We start from the raw sequence: 8094 nt of genomic DNA, 5'->3' as shown, positions 1-8094 counted from the left end.
TGACACAGCAAACTAGTTACTCATCTCATTGGAAGATAAATATGGATACTTTTCAGTCTGTGAACACAAAAGGATGAGATTATAACAAAACAACACCACATAATGAAACATGCCGCATCTCTTGCACTTGCACACAATGAAATGAGCATTTACTATGTCTGCACTATGTAAAAACTAGGCATACCTTCGAACTGGATCTCTAGGTACTCTTGGAGAGCATACTTTAGTGTACAGCCAAACCTTTATGCCACCTATGAGTTAGAAAAGGCCCCACTACAGCAACCCTTAGTGTTTAAATCGTTGACAAGCTCTGTTAGAGTGTTACGTCAAGAACAACAAGTAATCAAAGCAAACAGTCCTAGTATGGCTGGCTGATGCAAACAAGCAATTGAACAGATGTGTGAGCAAATCTTACATATCAAGAAAAGAAGCAGAGAAGGAGGCTTAAAGACCATCACTTGACTAACCGGATTTAAGGGGCATTTAAACATCATGTGCAACGTATGAACTAACATAAACATTGCATATTCCAGATTCTACAATGGAATGCACATGCATTAGGTTATGCCATGTATGATGATGCCTAAATGTACACTATAGCAGGCAGGAGTGATTCATCATTGCACGCACAATTGAATTGCAGGTTAAGGGCCAGTTCTATTCCGCCTTTTCAGGGCTTATTGTCAAAATAAGCCATAAAATATGTAAACAAATCATTTTTGAGTTATGGGATTGGGCTTAACTAATTTGTCTTTGGAGGGGGGTGTTTCGGGTAGAACCTCACTAAAAATTGAAGGGAAGGGGAATAGTGAAATGACTCTGTTGTCTGCCTATATTACACTCAAAATGCAACTGGTGACGCCCGCGTCACACCTCACCCTCAAGTAAAAACAAACACGCAAGCGTTCATTGCCCTGCCCGCTTGCATCTCCTCTCCCCTTTCCCTCTACCTCGATCCCCTACCTGCAGCACTATGGTTCCTCCAGCAAGCCGTCGCCACTGGTCCCATCTGGCCTGGTCCTCGACGATGCTCTGTCCAGCTAGGCTACATGGCCGGCGGGTAGGGGCAAATCTCCCTGGCTGCTCCTCCCTCTAGCGCTGCCCCTCATTCTCATGGTCTCCAGCAGCTGCTCCACTGTGGTTCGTCCAACACACTACTTCGGCAGGCGCTGCACAACTACGGCTGATGCCACACTGCGGCAGAAGGCACCTTATTCCCCTCCCCACCTCCCAGGCCGTGGCCTTGAGGTGCTGTTGAAGGATGAGCTCATCCAACAAGGTGAGGATCTCCTCTGATTTTTTGCCAAATTTTCATTCTGATCCACTATACAATGAATTGCTATGAGCTGCTTCTGTTGCTGCTATATGATGCATTGCTACGAGCTGCTCCAGCTGTTGCTATATGATGAATTGTTATGAGCTGCTGCTGCCGCTATATGATGAATTGCTATGAGCTGCTGCTGCTGCTATATGATGAGTTGCTATAAGCTGCTCATGCTGCTGCTGTATGATGAATTGCTATGAGCTGCTCCTGCTGATGCTATATGATGAATTGCTATGAGCTGCTCCTGCTCCTGCTGCTGCTAGATGCTATATGATGAACTAGCGGGTTCACCCACGCATTTGCACAGCTAGATTAATATATTTTTTGTATTTTTTGTTTCTTTATCACTTGTTTAATGTTTTTTTATAAATTTTCATTTTTTTACGTATTAATATATGTTGTTTTCCCATTTTTATTTACTTTATTTAAAAATTATTTTACATAACAGGATGACATATGGCAGTCTTGTGATTTTTTTAGGAAACTATACCATCTCGTGCATTTTAAATAAATTCTATCATCTTCGAAAAAAGATATGTTTATTATGATATTCATGTTGCTTCCCTGAGATACGACATGTACACTTAATCAGGGCGATTTGAGCTTTATCACGGAAAATAACTAATTTGTCCTGTTCAGTTTTATTTCATTGACATAAAGGTCATATGTGATGAGAGTCCTGTAGTTATTGACACACATTATTTTAAGTTGATAATACACATGGTAACTATTAATAATTAGATTGATGAAGAAATAGAATATTGTGAATGGTGTTGGCAATGTAATGTAGATTTGATCTATTTTATATCTTGTGATAAATGATCTGCATTTAGTTCTTTTCAAACATTTTAAAATTTTCTGGTGACATTCACGCAATATTTAAATTATTTTTTTACCTTCTCATGTATTTTATTTTGCTTCATATATGTGTTTTTTTAAATTACGTATCTATTATATTTTTTTTATGAATTTCTGAAGCAAATGGACCCAATCGTATAAAAAATGAAATATAAAGTTGCATCTTTTATTTTTTACATGTCTCAATTTAGTCAAAACTATGTAAAACGTGTTTCATCATTTAAAAAAGAAATTGTGTAACGTGATTCCCAGCCAACCATGTTTTTTTAGAAGAAATGTGCACGCATTTTTTTTCCTTTTCTTTTGACGGGATGTACGCCGCTCCTTTTAGTTGTGCTAGTGTAAAAACACATTTCCTTTCTTCTTTGCCTGTGAAGGCTAGTTGAAAGTAACTGAGGCGGCCCGTCCATGGGTGATTTTGCCCCAAATCTCAGTGCCCTACCCATCCATGGGGCGATGCCGTACCAAATCGCAAGGGGAAAAATAAATAGATGTTGCTGCCCCAAATCCGACCTGCCCGTCCATGGGGAGATGCATCAGTCGTTCCCCTCCAGCATCCTTAATCCATCCGCACGCACCACCTCTTCCATTAGCCGGCTGATTAAGATCTCTCTGCTTGCCATCACCAAATTGATTCCCAAACCATCACGGCTGATTCATTCCTTCCCATTTCTCTTCGTGTAGGTACTGGCGCATTCTCAAGGATGTGGATTCTCGACGACCTCGTGGAGTCCGGCGGAGCGTTCTCAAGGGTTTCCGCCAAGATGATGACCTCTTCTTGGCGTACGACTAGAGGTCCATGGCAGAGGTGTTGTAGTTTGGCCCAGTGGAGGAGGCTGCGAGGGAAATCACCGAGTCACCTACTGAATGTGTTATATTAGATCTGACATCTAGAGAATACAAATAGCAGCCAACGACCATGAGATGCTGGCCTCCTCATTGTTCTTGCTGCCAGGCTACCACTAACTGTAAGTGCCAACCGAGGATTATTTCTTATACTTTATCCATAGTAGTATTGGTATTGTACTCCATAGTATTTTTAATTTGTTATTTGCAAGAAATGATGCCTTTTCCCTTAAAAAAGGCCTTATGAACAGGAAGTTTGTTCACCTTGGATATTAATTTTTTTATAGGTTTGTTGAGCAGCTCACTTGTGCCAGCAAGACGCCATTGATTTGCTTATATCAAATCCTGCTATTAAGTTACTGATGAAGCAAGGTATGTTCCTCTCTGTTGTGCTGGCGAAGTATAGTTTCTTCAAATTGTGAAGTAAATCCTAATGTGCGAAACTCTGGTCTTGTAGTATGTTCCTGTCTATTATGCTGGCCTCGTAAAGATTTGCCTAAAATAGCATGTGCATAAAGGAAACTACATGAAGAAAGTTATCGATCTGTTTTAGACTAAGAACATTGGTAACATTCACACCCTTAATCTAATAAGTATCCCTCTTATCATGGTCGATGTCAATCAAATACTCTACTTATCTTGGTCGATACAAATACACAGTCGCACTATTTATTTCATAAGCTACTGATCCACTAATTATCTTGATAACATCCCTTTTCTCCTGGCATTCGATTTCGGTACTTCATCTTGATCTTCAACCATTGTATTTTTGGCTTCTGCTTTAACATGTTTCTTGTTCCGGCAAACACCTTTTTCCTTTTGTTGAGGCATATTCGTCTCAATGCATTCATCCTCTGACTCGTCTGATATTACAACAGATCTCAGTCTCCTTTTAGTGCCACTGCGGAGCTCACGTGATGATGATGATCTTTTGTCTTGACGCTTATCTTTGTTTAATGTAGTCCCAGTGCTGTCATGTGGCTCCTCTTTCACAGGCACCGGTTCACATGAAAGTTTGCCAGATGAAACTTTATTATTCTGTGACTGCAAACATATACATTTTGAAAATTAGACACATCTCTAAAATCTGAAGTGTGTATATAGTTAATAAAATCTGTCACCTTTGTATCTGGCATGTTTTGCTTCTTCATTAACACGGTGTCCACCTCATCATCCATCAATTCCTGCGAAACATATATAAGATGGATTAGTTAAGGAAGTTTGAAGATGGTAAAAAGTTAATGTAGCTTTACCTCCTCGGCTTTATTGTCCAAATAGAGCATCTCAAGCCTATCATCGGGCACAAATTCTTTTTCTGCATAGTTTTGTGTGCCAAATGTGAGATTATTATCATTGAGCTTGAATCTAAATATAAGTCTTCTTCCACATAATTGTTGAATAATCTTTGGCACTTCTTCTGATTTCCCGTCTTGTGTGTCTAGCAACTTAGATGCAGATGTATTAAGCAATCTTGCAGCCTCCTCGTCAAATAAAGTGCAACTTGTAGTAGATGTATGGTCACTAATTTGGAGTCGAACACGATACCTAACATACGATTCATGTTAGTAGGGAGTAAATATAATATAACAGTTCTTGTTCATATTTTAGTAATATAATATGCTTACCGAGGTGTGACCTTTTCTGGATATATACCACAACTCTTGCAATAATAATTTTCGGTTTCCTTGGTAGCCAATTTGTGGCACTTATCACATGACATGTACCACCATTGAATATTTTCTTGCAAACGATCTACTGTAGCTATTGCTGTGAATACAAAATCCTGAAAAAAATAGTGTTAGCATTTGAGTGGCGTGTGGGATTAAGGGGCATAAATAAGCACAATGTGGTTTCATTGTAACTAATATTAAATGAATTGTCCATGCAGGTCTCGTATCACAGAGATTGATGGTATCATTTTTTGAAATTCTGATGCATTACCTGGTCTGACTGGTTTCCGTGCCTCATTGTAGTAAGTTCTTGTAATGTTATCCTCTTATAAAACATCTGTTCTTCTAGTGTTCCTTGATTACTTCTATCTATACTGATCATCTTTGGTAAGGTTTTTTCTGTTGAGTCCCTGCACATGTATGAAGTAAATAAGAATATAAAATCTTGAATCAACCTGACTCACTAATTATGAGTAAAAAAAATAAATTGGAGGTGTTTCATACCTATCAAGAAGTTCTTGTGTTTCTGGTATATCCAGATCAATATATATTCTTGTGGCACTCGTTGACTTTAGGCACAAACCTATTTAATCAATCAATAAGAATTTGTAAATGATAAGAATAGCATGTAAGATCTATGCACTTACTATTGAATCTCTGCACCATCGTTGATGTGATAATAAGGACAGTTTGGTTGCCGATTACATCCACGGTCAGAAAATAAGAAAACTTTCCCCACAGCGTGATTCTGATTTTATCACCCGTAAAGAATTTAATCTGAGAAGTTAGTGCTAACCACATGGGGGAGGTTTAGTTAAATTTGAGACATGCATATGCATATGCACTTACTCTGGCATTAGGATTTCAATCTCACGGATATATGAAGGTTGTGGGTTCCTTTTTGTTATTCTTGTCTCCACTGGCTTCATTTGAGTTAGTAGTCCAATGACATCTGCATATTTGGAGATTAGTGATATAAAAATTAGAAATATCAATTATTTGGAGGTCGTAATTACAACTATAAGCATACGTGAGCATTGTGTATCTTTTTCGGCCCTTTCTTCTAGTGTGTCCATGGTAGCAAACTCGAAGCAATAATCTGGGAGAACTTTCAAAGATCCTTTTATTTCCTTTACCTTTGTATTGTATGCAAAAAATATTTTAATTTCATTGCTCTGTGGCCTATATTTTGTGGATTCCACGACCTTAACATTGCTGAATGCATAAATAGATTCTTCATTAATCTTTGATCTAAAAGTGCCTATAAGATTCTTCCAGATAGTAGCATGGATTGTTTCAGCCTGTTAAATGAATCAAATATGGTTAGTAATTTGCTTCATACGATAGAAAAATTCTAGTTTAATATATTAGAAAACAAACCTGCTCATCCATTAGTATCATATCTAGGCTAATAAGCTCATCGGTCGTAGGATTCACTGAATCCCACATTCTCATTACTTTCACTTGAATATTCCAATTCTGTCCTCTTGTAGTTAAGTCGCTCAACTTCTTGTATGCCATATTCTGATGTCTTCAAAATTAACAGGGAACAATTTATCAATTGATATAGTATTTATGAAGATTCTGCACATAAAAAGTAAGCTTGTGAAATAACAATTACCAAATCTGATGAATCAGGTCAGAAGTGCTTTGGCGTCAATTCTTCCAACGTCGCTTCGTCGGGTGTCGAGCGTGCTTACGCGTGACTTTGTCGGGCGTCGAGTGAAGCGGCTGGACGTGGCTTTTCGTCTGGACGTTGAGTTGCGTATTTATGAAGATTCTGCACATAAAAAGTAAGCTTGTGAAATAACAATTACCAAATGTGATGAATCAGGTCAGAAGTGCTTTGGCGTCAATTCTACCGACATTGCTTCGTCGGGCGTCGAGCGTGCTTACACGTGACTTTGTCGGGCGTCGAGTGAAGCGGCTGGACGTGGCTTTTCGTCTGGACGTTGAGTTGCGTGTGGCGTGTTCAAGTCGCCGTGGTCGTTGGCTTGTAATTGTTTGGTGGGTACTTGTGCGGGCGTGTGTACTTATTTATATATGGATTTAGGTGTCTTGGGTTGTGGTGGTCGGGACCGGCTGGAAATCAGATGCCCACACCGTGTGCTAATCAGACTTGTTTTGTTTGTGTGTATTCATTCCTGATGTGGAACTTTCCTCACGTGAGGTAGTTGTCCTTGTACGGTTAATAATAGGTTCCTTATTTGTTTAGGTTTGACTAATATTTTTTTGCTTACCATTGACCCATCGATGGGAAGTTTTTTTTTGTATGGGCTAGTTATAGACACGTGCTTTGGAACCTATGTGGACTACTTCTACGTGACATGTTCTACTATTTTGTAGATGTATTATATTCTTATGTAACGCTTGCATCTTTCGATCTCAGCCGTTAATACATAAAATTAAGGATCAAGATAATTTAATCTATGTGGACATACGTGGTGGCTTGTTTGCCTATCGTTTTAATTAAATAATAGATTGCTATGAGCTGCTCCTGCTGTTGCTATATGATGAATTGCTATGAGCTGCTCTTGCTGCTGCTATATGATAAATTGCCATGAGCTGCTGCTGGTATATGATGAATTGCACACTGCTGTTGCTGTATGTTGAGTTGCTATGAGCTGCTGCTGCTGCTATATGATGCTTTCAGGTGATGCTGCTATATGATAATAACTAGCCACTTGGACCATCGAATTTCAATAAATAATTGTTCTTCATTTAAATGTGGGTCATGTGTTTTTCGTTTAAATTAGGCAATGGGATCTCTATGGAAAACATTGACCAAAGTAGATTGTGCCAATTAGATGGTATCTTTGTATTTGCATTTTGAGCAAATAGTGATGGTCTGTTTTCCTATCATATTAATTACTGCATTGGGTTCAATTTGTGATGTTTGCAAGTCAAATTAATTTTCATATGGGCAGCAAACTGAAAAAATATAATGCAATCTATACTTTTCACTGATCATACCAAAGATAAGCTGAAAACGCAATGAAAAGAACTGGTTGGCTTATTACATGGAGCTTATATTCACAGGTGCTTATTTTCTTAGGATAACTCGTAATAACTGTCCCTAAGAAACTTGACCAATAGAACTGACATACAAATAACATGTCATGATGATTGTAATGGAGGAGTGACGTACCATAGCACATTGTATAGGTTCACCGCTGGCTCTCCTTTTTTTGCGATGTTCCGTGAAATTGCCACATACATCTTGTACTTTTTTATTGTGTAACCCTATCTGCAAGTTGACACGGCTAATTTCAGACATCTCTACATGATAATACATTGCATATCCCTTGTGCATATTTAAACCACCAATTAATGATTGTGTGCGTAGCATAAACTAGCCATGACTCTGTGTGCTGGACTAGCAGGCACTCTAAGGGA

General features: G+C 38.7%; 1 long non-coding RNA gene across 1 annotated transcript; it reads left to right on the top strand.

The window, feature by feature from the left end:
- The first annotated feature begins 2555 nt into the window (after positions 1-2555).
- On the top strand, positions 2556-6912 carry LOC109737398 (uncharacterized). The gene is made up of 5 exons (XR_002226557.4): positions 2556-3150; positions 3316-3400; positions 4917-5000; positions 6337-6458; positions 6533-6912. It is a non-coding gene; the product is annotated as an uncharacterized lncRNA (long non-coding RNA).
- Positions 6913-8094: the final 1182 nt, after the last annotated feature.

Source organism: Aegilops tauschii, chromosome 7, assembly GCF_002575655.3.
Source record: "Aegilops tauschii subsp. strangulata cultivar AL8/78 chromosome 7, Aet v6.0, whole genome shotgun sequence".
In the NCBI taxonomy this organism is placed as follows: Eukaryota; Viridiplantae; Streptophyta; class Magnoliopsida; order Poales; family Poaceae; genus Aegilops; species Aegilops tauschii.
This window is presented reverse-complemented; position numbering and strand designations above follow the sequence as displayed.